The 13588-nt window shown below is 45.8% G+C and overlaps 1 long non-coding RNA gene across 2 annotated transcripts; it reads left to right on the top strand.

Moving 5' to 3' along the window:
- The first annotated feature begins 1832 nt into the window (after positions 1-1832).
- LOC141277345 (uncharacterized) lies at positions 1833-11822 on the top strand. Of its 2 annotated transcripts, XR_012328586.1 has the most exons (4): positions 1833-2010; positions 2567-2969; positions 3614-3721; positions 11495-11822. It is a non-coding gene; the product is annotated as an uncharacterized lncRNA (long non-coding RNA). The 2 variants fall into 2 exon arrangements; XR_012328585.1 differs by having other exon boundaries at positions 1833-2969.
- Positions 11823-13588: the final 1766 nt, after the last annotated feature.

Raw genomic sequence — 13588 nt, 5'->3', positions numbered from 1 at the left:
TATGGCTGAGTAATATTCCATTGTGTATATATACCACATCTTCTTTATCCATTCCTCTGGCAATGGATACTTAGGTTTGAAACATTTATTCATCTTGTTTTGATCACCCGTATGTCAGATGACAACAAATGCTGTGGGATTTTAAAAAATCAAAAAACAAAACTAATAAGTCAACATCTCTCTTTTCAGAAGGGCACCTGTGCAATTTCTTTGTGAAGCCAGAAGAAAGCTCTGGAATTCCTTCCTTCCTTCCTCTGGAATTCCTTCTCCTTCCTTTGTGCAAAAAGTTATGCTAAATCTCATAATTTTGTTGGTTGCCTCACTTGGAGTCGAAAGTCAATTTCCTTTCACACTAATGTGCTGTTTTTTCTTGAAATCATTATCGTTAACATTACTCTCCCAGGACACACTTCTGTGTTGGCTCGGGCTGTCTGTTCTGTTCACTCTGTGTCCCCAGCTCCTTCTTCTGTAAACCTGCAGCCACGCCGGCTACACAGGCAGAATCCAGTCACTTGTGACGTAGTTATTTTAAAGTGTTGGGCCCGCTGGGTTGGGAGAAATGGGAAAGAATACAGAATGCCCCCCGCACCCCCTCAGCCACGCTAAGCCCAGCAGTGTCCTCAGCTGCACCCCTCCCCCACCGGCAGCTGACCACGCCCCCTCCTCCCGCCCACCCCTCCCTGCCTGGCCCCCGTCCCTGCCCACCTCCCCTCCAAGCGGCACGTCCTGGGGCTCGGCCCCCTCTTATGCTCCCGGTTTTTCTGCATTTGGGGTTGCTGTTTCCCTCCTGACCTTTCTCTCAGCTCGGTCATGCATTCAAAATGACGCTTTCTGTATTTTACATCGTTTTCCATTCCAAAATCCAAACGATTTTCCTTCGTTTCATTGAGAAGGCCTTTCGAGTGATAGAAAACACCTCGTTGCTGAAAATGAGGCTCTTCCTTCCTAATCGTTGATTTATTTTTGTCAGGGGCCGACCTGGCTATAACTCGCTATAACAGTGTGTTGGGTGAACCGGCTCCCTCCTGCCCCAGCCCCAGGCCCCGCCGTGGTCCGCGGCTCTGGTTCCCTGCACAGGCAGCTTCGCGCCCCGGAGGATGGGGCTGTACCCGCACCCCGCGTTCACAGTGGCAGCCTAGTAAATGCTCCCCCTCTAGCCTGAGGGGTGCACGTGGAGGTTGTGTGGCAGCGCCCGTGGATGGAGAACCAGCCTTGGGTTCGGCGTCTAGCGTCTTCAGCAACCGCCGGCATCGCCGGGGAGGGGCGCCTTCCTCCGGCACCTGCAGGAGCCCCGGCCCAGTGCCTCCAGGCGCGTCCGGAAGGGGGCGCGCGGCTGCGGCCCGGCGGGCCTGGCGGCACCGCCACCTGCCGGCCGCGAGGTGAACTGCTGCCCCGCGGACCCCGCGCTTCCAGCGTCCGGGAGGTGTCGGGGTCCTGGCCTAAAGAAGTACACGAGTGAAGTAAGTCAGAAAGAAAAGGACAAATACCGTATGCTAACACATATATAGGGAATTTAAGAAAAAGAAAATGTCATGAAGAACCTAGGGGTAAGACAGGAATAAAGACACAGACCTACTGGAGAACGGACTTGAGGATATGGGGAGGGGGAAGGGCGAGCTGTGACAGGGCGAGAGAGAGGCATGGACATATATACACTAACAAACCTAAGGTAGAGAGCTAGTGGGAAGCAGCCGCATGGCACAGGGATATCGGCTCCGTGCTTTGTGACCGCCTGGAGGGGTGGGATAGGGAGGATGGGAGGGAGGGAGACGCAAGAGGGAAGAGATATGGGAACATATGTACATGTATAACTGATTCACTTTGTTATAAAGCAGAAAGTAACACACCATTGTAAAGCAATTATACCCCAATGAAGATGTTAAAAAAAAAAAAAAAAAGAAGTACACGGACTGTCACCTTTTTAACCTCCTCTTTTTCCGTCCCTTTAGGTCCTGGACCTGTGTTCTCTCCGTCTTCCCAATGTGTGTTGCTCAGCCTTTCGTCTATAATGTAAGTTGCACATAGCTCTCCCAGATTGGGGCCTTCTGGCCTTGCTTGTGAGGCAAAAATTCTTGATTTTTACGTGGAAAAACTAGCACCCTTTATTTATCAGCTCTGGCTTTGGGGTCATGTTGACAAAAATCTTCCCAGGCCTGAGGTTAAGGAGGGATTCTCCTTTGGTTCCCCCAGTCCTTCCATGGTTCTGTTTATTCTGTGTCTAATTTTGGTCAAACTGGGACTTGCTCCGGATTCAGCTGCATTCCTCACATGGTCCCCTTTCCCCGGGGACTTATGAGCCGCTCTGTGCATGAGAGTTCCACAGGATGTCCTGCTCTGTTCCGCTCTCAGACTGCCCCACCCCGTTCTAATTATCCAGGTCTGGATACGCTCTACCCGCCGCTAAGGCGAGTAACCCTTCAGGACTTTCACTTTCCAGAAGTCTTCTGGGTGTTCTTGCTTGTTTTTAAAATTTATTTTATTCAAGTACAGTTTATTGACAATGTTGTGTTAATTTTTTCTTTCTTTCTTTTTGGCCACACCGTTTGGCATGCCTGCGGGATCTTAGTTCCCAGTCCAGAGATCGAACCCACGCCCCCTGCAGAGGAAGCTCAGAGTCTTATGGTTTTCTAAGTAAGGAGCCTCCATTTTTAGAGTACAGTTGGATGAATCTCGACGAATGGGCAGCTGCACCACCCACCTCCCACAGAGCCCTGGCACGCCCTCCCTGCCCACTCCACTCGCTGGAGCCTTGCCTGTTCTTGGACTTCACGCGAATGGAATCGCACTGTCCATCCTCCTCTGTGTCGGGCTTGTTCACTCAGCGTAAGGATGTCCAGACCCTTCGGCTGTTCGCTGCCTTGTATCACCGGGCAGCACCCCGCCGCACAGCTGTGAGTCATCCCAGGCTGCATGCCCGGCAGGGTTGGCCAGTCTTGGATGGGCCGCTTGTTGCCAATGTGCACGTTCAGGTTTGTGTGGCTGTGTATCTTCATCTTAGGTGAAGACTTGGGTGTGGTGGAATTTACGGGGCATGGGGTAAGGAATATGATTGACCCTGCCACGTCGGCCAGATCATATTCCTCGGTGGCTGTTTTATAGTTTATATATTTTATATTTCTGCCGGCAAGGTGTGAAACCTCTAGTTGCTCCTGGCCAACATCCTGGCCAACACTAGGTATTTTCAGTCTCTTTAAAGTTCGTGAGTGGGTAGTGATATCCCATTGTGTGTGTGCAACTTTTTATTTTGAAATACTTTAAGATTTCAGAAAAGTTGAAAAATTAGTACAGAGAGTTCCCATATACCCTCCATCCAGGTCCTCCCAATGTTCACAACTAACACAGCCTTAGAACAATTCTGAAAAGCAGGCAGCTACCTTTGACACCACACTAGTAACTATAGGACTTATTCAGATGTTGGCCACTTTCCCACTATGCCTTTGCCCCCGGACCCACGTTGTGTTTGGTTGTCATGGCTCCTTTGTCCACCCCCGTCAGTGCTGGGTCTTCAGTGTTTGCCTGTTTACTGTGACCTTGACACTTTTGCAGGGCATCGGTCAGCTCTTTTGTTGAATGCCCCTTAATTTGGACGTGTCTGATGTTTTCTCTGGATTAGAATGAAGTCATACATTTTGGCAAGAGGCGATGTGTCCTCCGGCATTGTATCGGGGACAACACAGCATCCATCTGTCTCATGGCCAGTGACGTTAACCTTGATGCCAGGGTAAGGTGCATTTCTCCATGGTAAAGTCACTGTTTTTCTCTTAGTAATCAATAAATATCTAGCGGGGAGATTCTGAAAACATCCTCTTTCTCATCACACGCCCTCAACACTAATTTCAGCATCTACCCATGGGTCTCGCCTACAGTGATCACTGTGGTGTTTGTCTAATGGTGTTTTCAATTTCTCTCATTCCTTCCATATTTATTAGTTAGAGTTTTTCAGTTAAGGAAGAGCTGTGCCTTCTCTCCCATTTACTTATTTATTCAATTATTTATATCAGTATAGAATCTTAGATATTTAACTTATTCTATGGGTTATATAGTCCTGTATTATCATTATTTATTTTGTGGCTCAAATTGTCCAAGCTCGGCCTTTGGGAACTATTTCAATCAGCCCCTGTGTCCTTTTAACATACCTCCATTGGGGCTTCCCTGGTGGCGTAGTGGTTAAGAATCCACCTGCCAATGTTGGGGACACGGGTTCGAGCCCTGGTCGGGGAAGATCCCACGTGCCACGGAGCAACTAAGCCCGTGCGCCACAACTACTGAGCCCGTGTGCCACAACTACTGAGCCCGTGCGCCTAGAGCCCGTGCTCCACAACAAGAGAAGCCACCGCAATGAGAAGCCCGTGCACCGCAAAGAAAAGTAGCCCCCGCTCGCCACAACTAGAGAAAGCCCACGCACAGCAACGAAGACCCAACGTGGCCAAAAATAAAATAAATAAATTTATTTTAAAAAACCCTCCATTATTTATTGTTAATTTAGGTGAAATTCACAGGACATAAAATTAACCATTTCAATGTGTATGATTCAGTGGTGTTTCGCACATTCACAATGACGTCCGACACCACCAGTAACTAGCTCACAAATGTCACCTCCCCAAAAGGAGACCCCCACCCATTAGCAGTTTCCAGCTGCTCTCCCTCTAGGCCCCTGGATTTATCCGTTCTAGATATTTCATTTCATATACATGGAATCATCAATATGTAATACTTTGTGTCTGGCTCTTTCACTCAGACTAATGTGTTAGAGTTTCCTTCTTGGTGTGGCCTGTGTCAGGGCTGCATCCCTATGTGGCTGAATAATACTCCACTGGATAGACGGACCACACTTCGATTATCCTTCATCTGTTGATGGGCATTTGGGTTGCTTCCACCTTTTGGCCCTCGTGAGTAGTGCTGCCGCGAACACGTGTGCTCAAGTATTTGTTTGAGTGCCTGTTTTCAACTGAGTATTTCCCTAAGAGTGGGATTGCTGGTCATTCTATGTTTAACTATTTGAGGAAGAGCCAAACTGTTTGCCGCATCAAGCGCACCATGTTACCTTCCCACCAGCAATGGGTGAGGGTACCCATTTCTGCAAATCCTCACCAATACTCGTTATTATTAGTTTTTTTAAAGTCCTGTATAGTTATCCTAGTAGGTGTGAACTGGTGCCTCGTTGTGGTTTTGATTTGCGTTTCTGTAATTACTAATGACGTTGAGCATCGTTTCATGTGCTGTTGGCCATCTGTATGTGCTCTTTGGAAAAGTATCTATTCACCCAGTCTAGTCCTCTGTGCATTTTTTAGTTGGGTTGTTTGTCTTTCTGTTAGGTAAGAGTTCTGTATATATTCTGATTAGCAGACCTTTATCAGATATATGATTTGTAAATATTTCCTCCCATTCTGTTGGTCGTCTCTTCACTTTTTGGATAATATCCTTTAATGCACAAAAGCTTTTTTAAAAAAATTTAATTTAATTAATTTGTTTTTTTGGCGTCTCTGCCCGGCATGTGGGATTTTAGTTCCCTGACCGGGATCGGACCCAAGACCCCTGCAGTGGAAGCTCGGAGTCCTAACCACTGGACCGCCAGGGAATTTCCAAATGCACAAAAGCTTTTAATTTTGATGAAGTCCAATTTACCAATTTTTTTCTTTTATTGATCATTCTTTTGGTATCCTATTTGAGAATCCATTTTCAAATTCAAGGTCATATCTACACACTGCTATATTTAAAATGGATAACCAACATGGACCTACTGTATAGCACAGGGAATTCTCAATATTATATAACAACCTAAATTGGAGAAGAATTTGAAAAAGAATATACATGTATATGTATAACTGAATCACTTTGCTGTACATCTGAAACTAACGCAACATTGTTAATCAACTATACTCCAGGATAAAATAAAAACTTTTGGGGCGGGAGGGAGGCTCAAGAGGAAGGGACTCTATGTATACATACAGCTGATTCACTGTGTTCTACAGCAGACACTAACACAACATTGTAAAGCAATTATGCTCCAATTAAAAAAAAGGTCACACACTAAGAATATCTACATGTCTGCATTTAGGAGTTCTTTTAAGGTTTTTTAAAAAATTTAATTTTAATTTTATTTTTGGCTGCGTTGGGTCTTCATTGCTGTGCGCGGGCTTTCTCTAGCTGCAGCGAGCAGGGCCTACTCTTTGTTGCGGTGCGTGGGCTTCTCATTGCGGTGGCTTCTCTTGTTGCAGAGCATTGTCTCTAGGCGCACGGGCTCCAGTAATTGTGGCACACGGGCTTCATTAGTTGTGGCTCGCAGGCTGTAGAGCGCAGGCTCTGTAGTTGTGGCGCACGGGCTTAGTTGCTTTGCAGCATGTGGGATCTTCCTGGACCAGGGCTCAAACCCGTGTCCCCTGCATTGGCAGGGGGATTCTTAACCACTGCGCTACCAGCAAAGTCCCTGCATTTAGTATTTTTAATATAAATAAAATAGTTATTCTGAAAAAAACCAGAAAGTTTTAAAAAATGATAGAAAAAAATTCAAGATCGTGAAGACTTACCCTGTATTCTCTTCTAAAGAGTTTTATAGTGTTAGGTCTTACATTTAGGCCGTTGATCTATTTTAATTTTGTAGGTGGTGTGATGGTGGAGGTCCAGCTTCATTCTTTTGCATGTGGCTACCCAGTTTGCTGAAGAGGAAGTTTTTTCCCCATTGAATGGTCCTGGCACCCTTGTTGAAAACCAATTTGCCATAGATATATGGATTTTTTTCCAGACTCCTGGTCCTACCCCATTGATCTCTATGTCTGTTCTATGCTGTAACCACACTTTTTTTGTTGTTTGTTTTTCTCTCTCTCTTTTTATTTTTAAATTATTTTTTATTTTTGGCTGTGTTGGGTCTCCGTTGCTGCGTGCGGGCTTTCTCTAGTTTCAGTGAGTGGGGGCTGCTCTTCATTGCTGTGTGTGGGCTTCTTGTTACGGTGGCTTCTCTTGTTGCGGAGCACGGGCTCTAGGCACACGGGCTCAATAGTTGTGGCTCGTGGGCTCAGTAGTTGTGGTGCATGGGCTTAGTTACTCCGCGGCATGTGAGATGTGGGAATCTTGGGCTTAGTTACTCCGCGGCATGTGAGATGTGGGAATCTTGAGTCCGTAGACAGCTTTGGGTAGTACTGCCTCCTTACCAATATTAAGCCTTTCAATTCAAGATGGATGGATGGATGTATTCCCATTTATTTAGGTCTTCTTTAATTGCTTTCCACAGTGATATGTAGTTTCTGGTCTTTCATCTCTTTGGTAAAATTTGTTCCTAGGTATTTTATTTTTTTTGGATGCTATTGTAAATGGAATTGTGTTCTTAATTTCCTTTTCAGATTGTTCATTGCTAGTGTGTAGAAATAGACCCAATTTTTTAAATAGTATTTATTTATTTATTTAGTTTCTGTCTGTGTTGGGTCTTCATTGCTGCGTGTGGGCTTTCTCTAGTTGCGGCGAGTGGGGGCTACTCTTCGTTGTGGTGCGTGGGCTTCTCATTGTGGTGGCTTCTTTTGTTGCGAAGCACGGGCTCTAGGCACGTGGGCTTCAGTAGTTGTGGCTTGTGGGCTCTAGAGCGCAGGCTCAGTAGTTGTGGCGCACAGGCTTAGTTGCTCCGCGGCATGTAGGATCTTCCCGGATCAGGGCTCGAACCCGTTTCCCCTGCATTGGCAGGCGGATTCTTAACAACTGCACCACCAGGGAAGCCCCTATAACCAATTTTTCTGTGTTGATCTTGTATCCTGCAATTTGTTAAATATGGTTATTAGCTGTGGTCATTATGGGAGATTTCTTTAGGATTTTCTATATACAAGATCAAGTCACCTGTGAATACGGGTAGTTTTACTTCTGCCTTTCCCATTTAGATGCCCTTTCTTTCTTTCTTTCTTTTTCTAACTGCTTTGGCTAGAATTTCCAGTACAATGTAGAATAGAAGTGGTGAAAGTATAGTTTACCTGTCTGTATTCATGTTTTAAGTTTTCCTACAAAGAACAAGGAAAGGACATCTGAAAGGCCACTGGCTGTTCAGAAAAGTTGGAAAATTATTGGAAAGGTGACAGAGAAAGCAAAAATACTCTATCATGGGACAGAGAGAAACGTGTCATTGTGATTTTTATTAAATCTATAAACATCTGTTTAATAAAAATTACAATGGCACGTTTCTCTCTGTCCCTATTTTGTTTGTGTCCTCTTTTGTAAAAGTCTTACATTTATGTATAGTGAGTACAAAATATTATTATTTTTGATATAAAGAGTTAAGATAAATCCCTGTGTCACGAAACAAAAAGAAACATCATGGAAGTATGTTATATGTTCAGCACGCATATTGTTTGTTTAATTAGTCCTACTGTTATTACTAATGCCATGTTAGTCATTGTTATTTTGTGTAAAAATAGCATTTATGTAACAGAAAAGTAAATAACACAGAAGGACGTATAGTTTCAAAAAGCCCTGTTTCTCATTTTTTATGTTAAAGTAACAACAGTGGTTAGGGGACTTCCCTGGTAGTCCAGTGGGTAAGACTCCCAATGCAGGGGGCCCAGGTTCGATCCCTGGTCGGGGAACTAGATTCCGCATGCATGCCGCCACTAAGAGAAGTCCACATGCCGCCACTAAGAGATCGTGCAGCCAAAATAAATAAATAAATAAATACTTTTAAAAAGTAACAACGGGTGTTACACTATGTTGTGTAATTGTTTATTACATAGGGTGTTTCTCACACATGCTGTTTTAGGTACTGTGCACAGTAGTAAACGTCGGCAGTGCTGTGTCTCTGGCTGGATGGGTAAAGGTTGGTCGGGAGCAAGCCTCAAAGGCACCGCCGCTGGGGGAGCAGAGATCTCGGCAGGTGTGTTTCTCTCTGACCCGAGGGTGGACACGCAGGGGGCCCTGAGAGAGGATCAGGAGAGAAGATGGGAGGGTTAGCCGGGGAGCCCCACAAGGCTTGGGACAGAGAGCAGTGCCCTCATCTAGGGACCATGGCCTGAGCAGGTCACAACTGGTGCCTCACACTCCAGGGTGCCTGCCCCTCCCTGGTAGGCAGGGTTCGCCCACCGCCCGCTTCTGTTTCTGGAAGGAAGAGGCCCAGGCTTCACTCAAGGGGAGAAGTGGAAGAGTCCCAGAAGAAACAGAAAAGACGGTCCGCTCTGGAAGGTGGAGGATTCTCCAGCTCCCTTGGGAGGCCTCTGGAGGGGTCCAGGGTGATGAGCCCGCCCAGGTTCGCAGCGCTCCCACCAGCTTCCGAGGGCGGAGACGCTAGGTCTCCCTGATCTCTGAGTAACTCCACCTCGGGCTGACCTGGGTCCTCTGCAGCAGCTGGACCAACAAGTTCTGGCCAAGGGGACACCAGCCGGTGGGGCGGCCCTCCTCCCTCTCCCTCCCGGGCTCACAGGTGGGACCTGAGCCTGGGCAGGAGCCCCCGTCGAGGAAGTCGGAGCCGTCAAGGAGAGTCAGGCGGGTCCCTGAGTCCTGGGGACCCTGCATCCAGCCCTAGACCACCTCTACTAAAGGGGGAAATGTCCTCTGCCCTTTTTAAAAAAATATTTATTTATTTATTTGGTTGCACCAGGTCTTAGTTTGGGAAGGCGGGCTCCTTAGTTGTGGCATGAGAACTCTTTGTTGCGGCATGCACGTGGGATCTAGTTCCCTCTTCAGGGATCGAACCCAGGCCCCCTGCATTGGGAGTACGGAGTCTTATCTACTGTGCCACCAGGGAAGTCCCCCATCCTCTGCCTTTTCAAGCCACTTTTATTTGGAGGTGTCCCGACACTCTCAGTTGAGCTGGATCCCAGCTGGTACGGCGGCCCCCCTGACGAAGGCTCCAGAGACAGCAGGGAGTGGGGAGACCAACGCAGACAGAGGAGAGGGACCTGGATGAAAGGGGTCAGTGCAGAAAGCAGAAGACAGGCCTTTAGAAATCTGTAATTGAACTAAAATGAGAAAAAAAGCTGCACTTAGGAAAGAGTACTATCTATGAGGAGAATCAGAAAAAAACAACACGAACTCAGGTAAATAACCCAGCCATTCTCCACGTCTGTGTGGACACTGACCCGTGTCCTACAATTTAACTAAATTTTTTAAAACCAAATGAACTAAAAGGCTTTATTGACATCACAGTATATTCGAGAATCATTTTAAGAGCATTACAGCTGAAAGAGAATGGCATGTTTACCGTCTTGTCATGCACTATTTTTTTGGAAAAAAAATAGAAAGTAATACAAAGAAATCCTATTAAGTGACTTGGAGCAGCATTTGGAAAAAGTACACCTATTTACAGATTTTTTAAAAATATGGTTTTACCTACATAGTCACAATGTGCCTCTATAATGAGACAAGCCCTTAAAGCTCATGGGATTTTGTAAACATCGTGGCATTCTCACCACGTCATTTCTCAGCATTTTCCATGGGGAGGGTTGATCATCGTGCATGGGACTGATCCCATCAAGGTTTCCACACAGCTCGTCAATTCGCCCCCATCCGGACCCCTTCTGCGCTGGACCATTGGTCCATTTGTCCCTCCAGCATCTGTCCCGCTCCATGTGCCTCAAGGAAACCTGTGATTTCCTGCTTTTTCTCTTTCAAGGCCGCTTGCCTTACCTCCTCAAACCTCTGACCCTTGCTCTAGACAGCTTGCTCTCACTGTACAAATAATAAATGTTGGAGAGGGTGTGGAGAAAAGGGACCCTCTGACGCTGTTGCGGGGAATGAAAGTTAGTGTGACCACTGTGGGAAACAGTATGGAGGTGCCTCAGAAAACTAAAAATAGAACTACCAACAATCCCACTCCTGGACATCTATCCAAAGAAAACTCTAATCCAAAAACATACATGCACCACTATGTTCATAGCAGCACTATTCACAATAGCCGAGACGTGAAAACAGCCTAATGTCCATCAACAAATGAATGGATAAAGAAGACATGGTACATGTGTACAACGGAATATTACTCAACCACAAAAAAGAATGAAATAATGCCGTTTGCAGCAACATAGATAGACCTAGAGATTATCATACTAAGCAAAGTAAGTCAGAGGAAAAACAAATACCGTATGATATCACTTATATGTGGATTCTAAAATATGGCACAAATGAACTTATCTATGAAACAGAAACAGACCCACAGACACAGAGAACGGACCTGTGGTTGCCAACGGGGAGGGGATTGGGGGAGGGGTGGAGTGGGAGGTTGGGATTAGCAGATGAAACCTATTATATACAGGGTGGATAAGCCACAAGGTCCTGCTGTGGAGCACAGGGAACTATATTCACTCTCCTGTGATAAACCATAATGGAAAAGAATATTGAAAAAAGAATGCATATATAGATATAAAACTGAATCACTTTGCTGTACAGCAGAAATTAACAAAACATTGGAAATCAACTACACTTCAATTTTTGAAAATGTAAAAAAGTAGGCAATTTGCTCTTGAAACCGGGAGGGGGTGTCCCTGTAGGCTCCAGGGCACAGAAGCCTTTTTTTGTCCCCGGTTTCTTGTAGGCAAGACTCCAGTCCATGACCTTCCCTGGGTTCCAAAGGGCGGATTCGAACAGTTCCTAATCAGGGGGGAAGCAGCCAGGAAACCACCTGAGGCGAGATTCGAGGGACCCGAGAAGCCCCTCAAGATTTGGAGAGCGACCAGCTGAGATGAGATTACGGGAGTACAAGCCCTGCACACACCCTGATCTTGTCAGCAACCCCTTCCTTGAAGTACTGAGTATTGATGGGTACCGCCTCATCACATCCTCCCGGGTGGGGACACATAGTTTTTCAAGGCAAGTGTCCCCCTGTGCCTGGCAGAGCAATAAAGCTATTCTTTTTCTACTTCACCCGAAACTCTGTCTCCGAGATTCCATTTGGCACCGATGCACAGAGGCTGAGCTTTCGGCATCACTCTCGATTTTCATTCTGTGAGAGTAACTTCTCCTCCTACTGTGTCCAGCTTTAGTGGTTGAGGATCTTCTCCTATTCTGCCTCATTTTCCTCTTAGGAGATGACAGTGTGGCGGCTGCCGGCATTAGAACCGCGCGCAGAACTGGGGGTGCCCAGCTGGTCCTGCGGGAACCACCGCCCCAGGACTGCCTCACCTACTTCTTGTCTGTTTCTCTCTTTCTTTTCTTTAAATTTATTCATTTATTTACTTATTTTTGGCTGCGTTGGGTCTTCGTTGCTGCACACGGGCTTTCCCTAGTTGCAGCGAGCGGGGGCTACTCTTCGTTGTGGTGCGCAGGCTTCTCATTTTCACCACTTTATTATAAAAGGCTGTAACTCAGGGATGGCCAAATGGAAGAGGCGTGTAGGGCAAGGTGTGTGGCAGAGGGCATGGAGCTCCCTGCTCTCTCGGAGCACAACGCTCTTCCTGCATGTTCACCAACCCAGAAGCGCTCCCAGCCCCATCCTTTTGGGTTTTTATGGGCATGACTGACTAAATTATTGGCCAGGGGTGATTGAGCTCAATATCCAGCCCCTCCCCGCTCCCCAGAGGTCAGAGGGTGAGGTTGAGTCCCAACCCTCTAATCACTTGGTTGGTTCCCCTGGCAACCAGCCCCCACTCCTAGGAGCTTTCCAGAGACCACCTTGTTAACATAAACTCAAGTGTGATTGAAAGAGTCTTGATATGAATATCAAAATGCACCTTTATGACTTTTTCTTTTTACTTTAATAGACAGAATTATTATTTGTAGTATTTACACACATAGTCTTCCATGGTAATGTTAAAGTTACCATTTTCTTCAAATGCCCCTCAAAATAACACACTTTGCCTTCCTAAGTGAATCTTGGACAAGGAAATTCAGTGAAAGTGATCTACTTACGACTGTGTCCCATGTCTCTCTCTCTCTTTTTTTTTTTAACATCTTTATTGGAGTATAATTGCTTTACAATGGTGGGTTCGTTTTTGCTGTATAACAAAGTGAATCAGCTATATGTGTACATATATCCCCATATCTCCTCCTTCTTGCATCTCCTTTATGACTCTTCTGACTTAGCAAATTCAAGGGCTTTAGGAGCTCTGTGCCAGAAGCTAGGGACAAAGACCAAAGGTTTATTTCTTGTTATAAATCACAATATCAAAGAGCTTAACTAACGAAAAGAAGGGATGGAAGGTAAATTTAAGAATATCTACCAGAAAAAGAGGTAAACACTAGGTGAGAGAAGAAGATTAGAGGTCCAATCAGAATGTGAGTAACAGGAATTTCATCAAGAGATAACACAGAATATGGAAGAGCCTTGTTCTTTACAAAGTTCCAAAACTAAGGACATGAGCCCGTAGGATGGAGAGAACCACTGTGTGCACAGTCCAATGAGCAAGGCCCACATCAAGGTATATTGTTGTGTCAGTTGAGAACACCAAGGATAAAGAGAAGATCCTAAAAGCTTTCAGAGAGAACAAACAGATCACACACAAATGGACAGGAATCAGAATGGCTTTGGACTTTTTAACAGCAGCCCTGGAAGCTGGGAGCTAAAAACTATGAATTGAAAAGTTTTGAAGGAAAAGTATCTCCAATCTAGAATTCTGTATATATCCTACCATTAGAGATGAGAGTAGAATAAACACATTTCAGACACACACCCTTCCCAGGAAGCTACTAG

Source organism: Tursiops truncatus, chromosome 1 (genome assembly GCF_011762595.2).
Source record: "Tursiops truncatus isolate mTurTru1 chromosome 1, mTurTru1.mat.Y, whole genome shotgun sequence".
In the NCBI taxonomy this organism is placed as follows: Eukaryota; Metazoa; Chordata; class Mammalia; order Artiodactyla; family Delphinidae; genus Tursiops; species Tursiops truncatus.
This window is presented reverse-complemented; position numbering and strand designations above follow the sequence as displayed.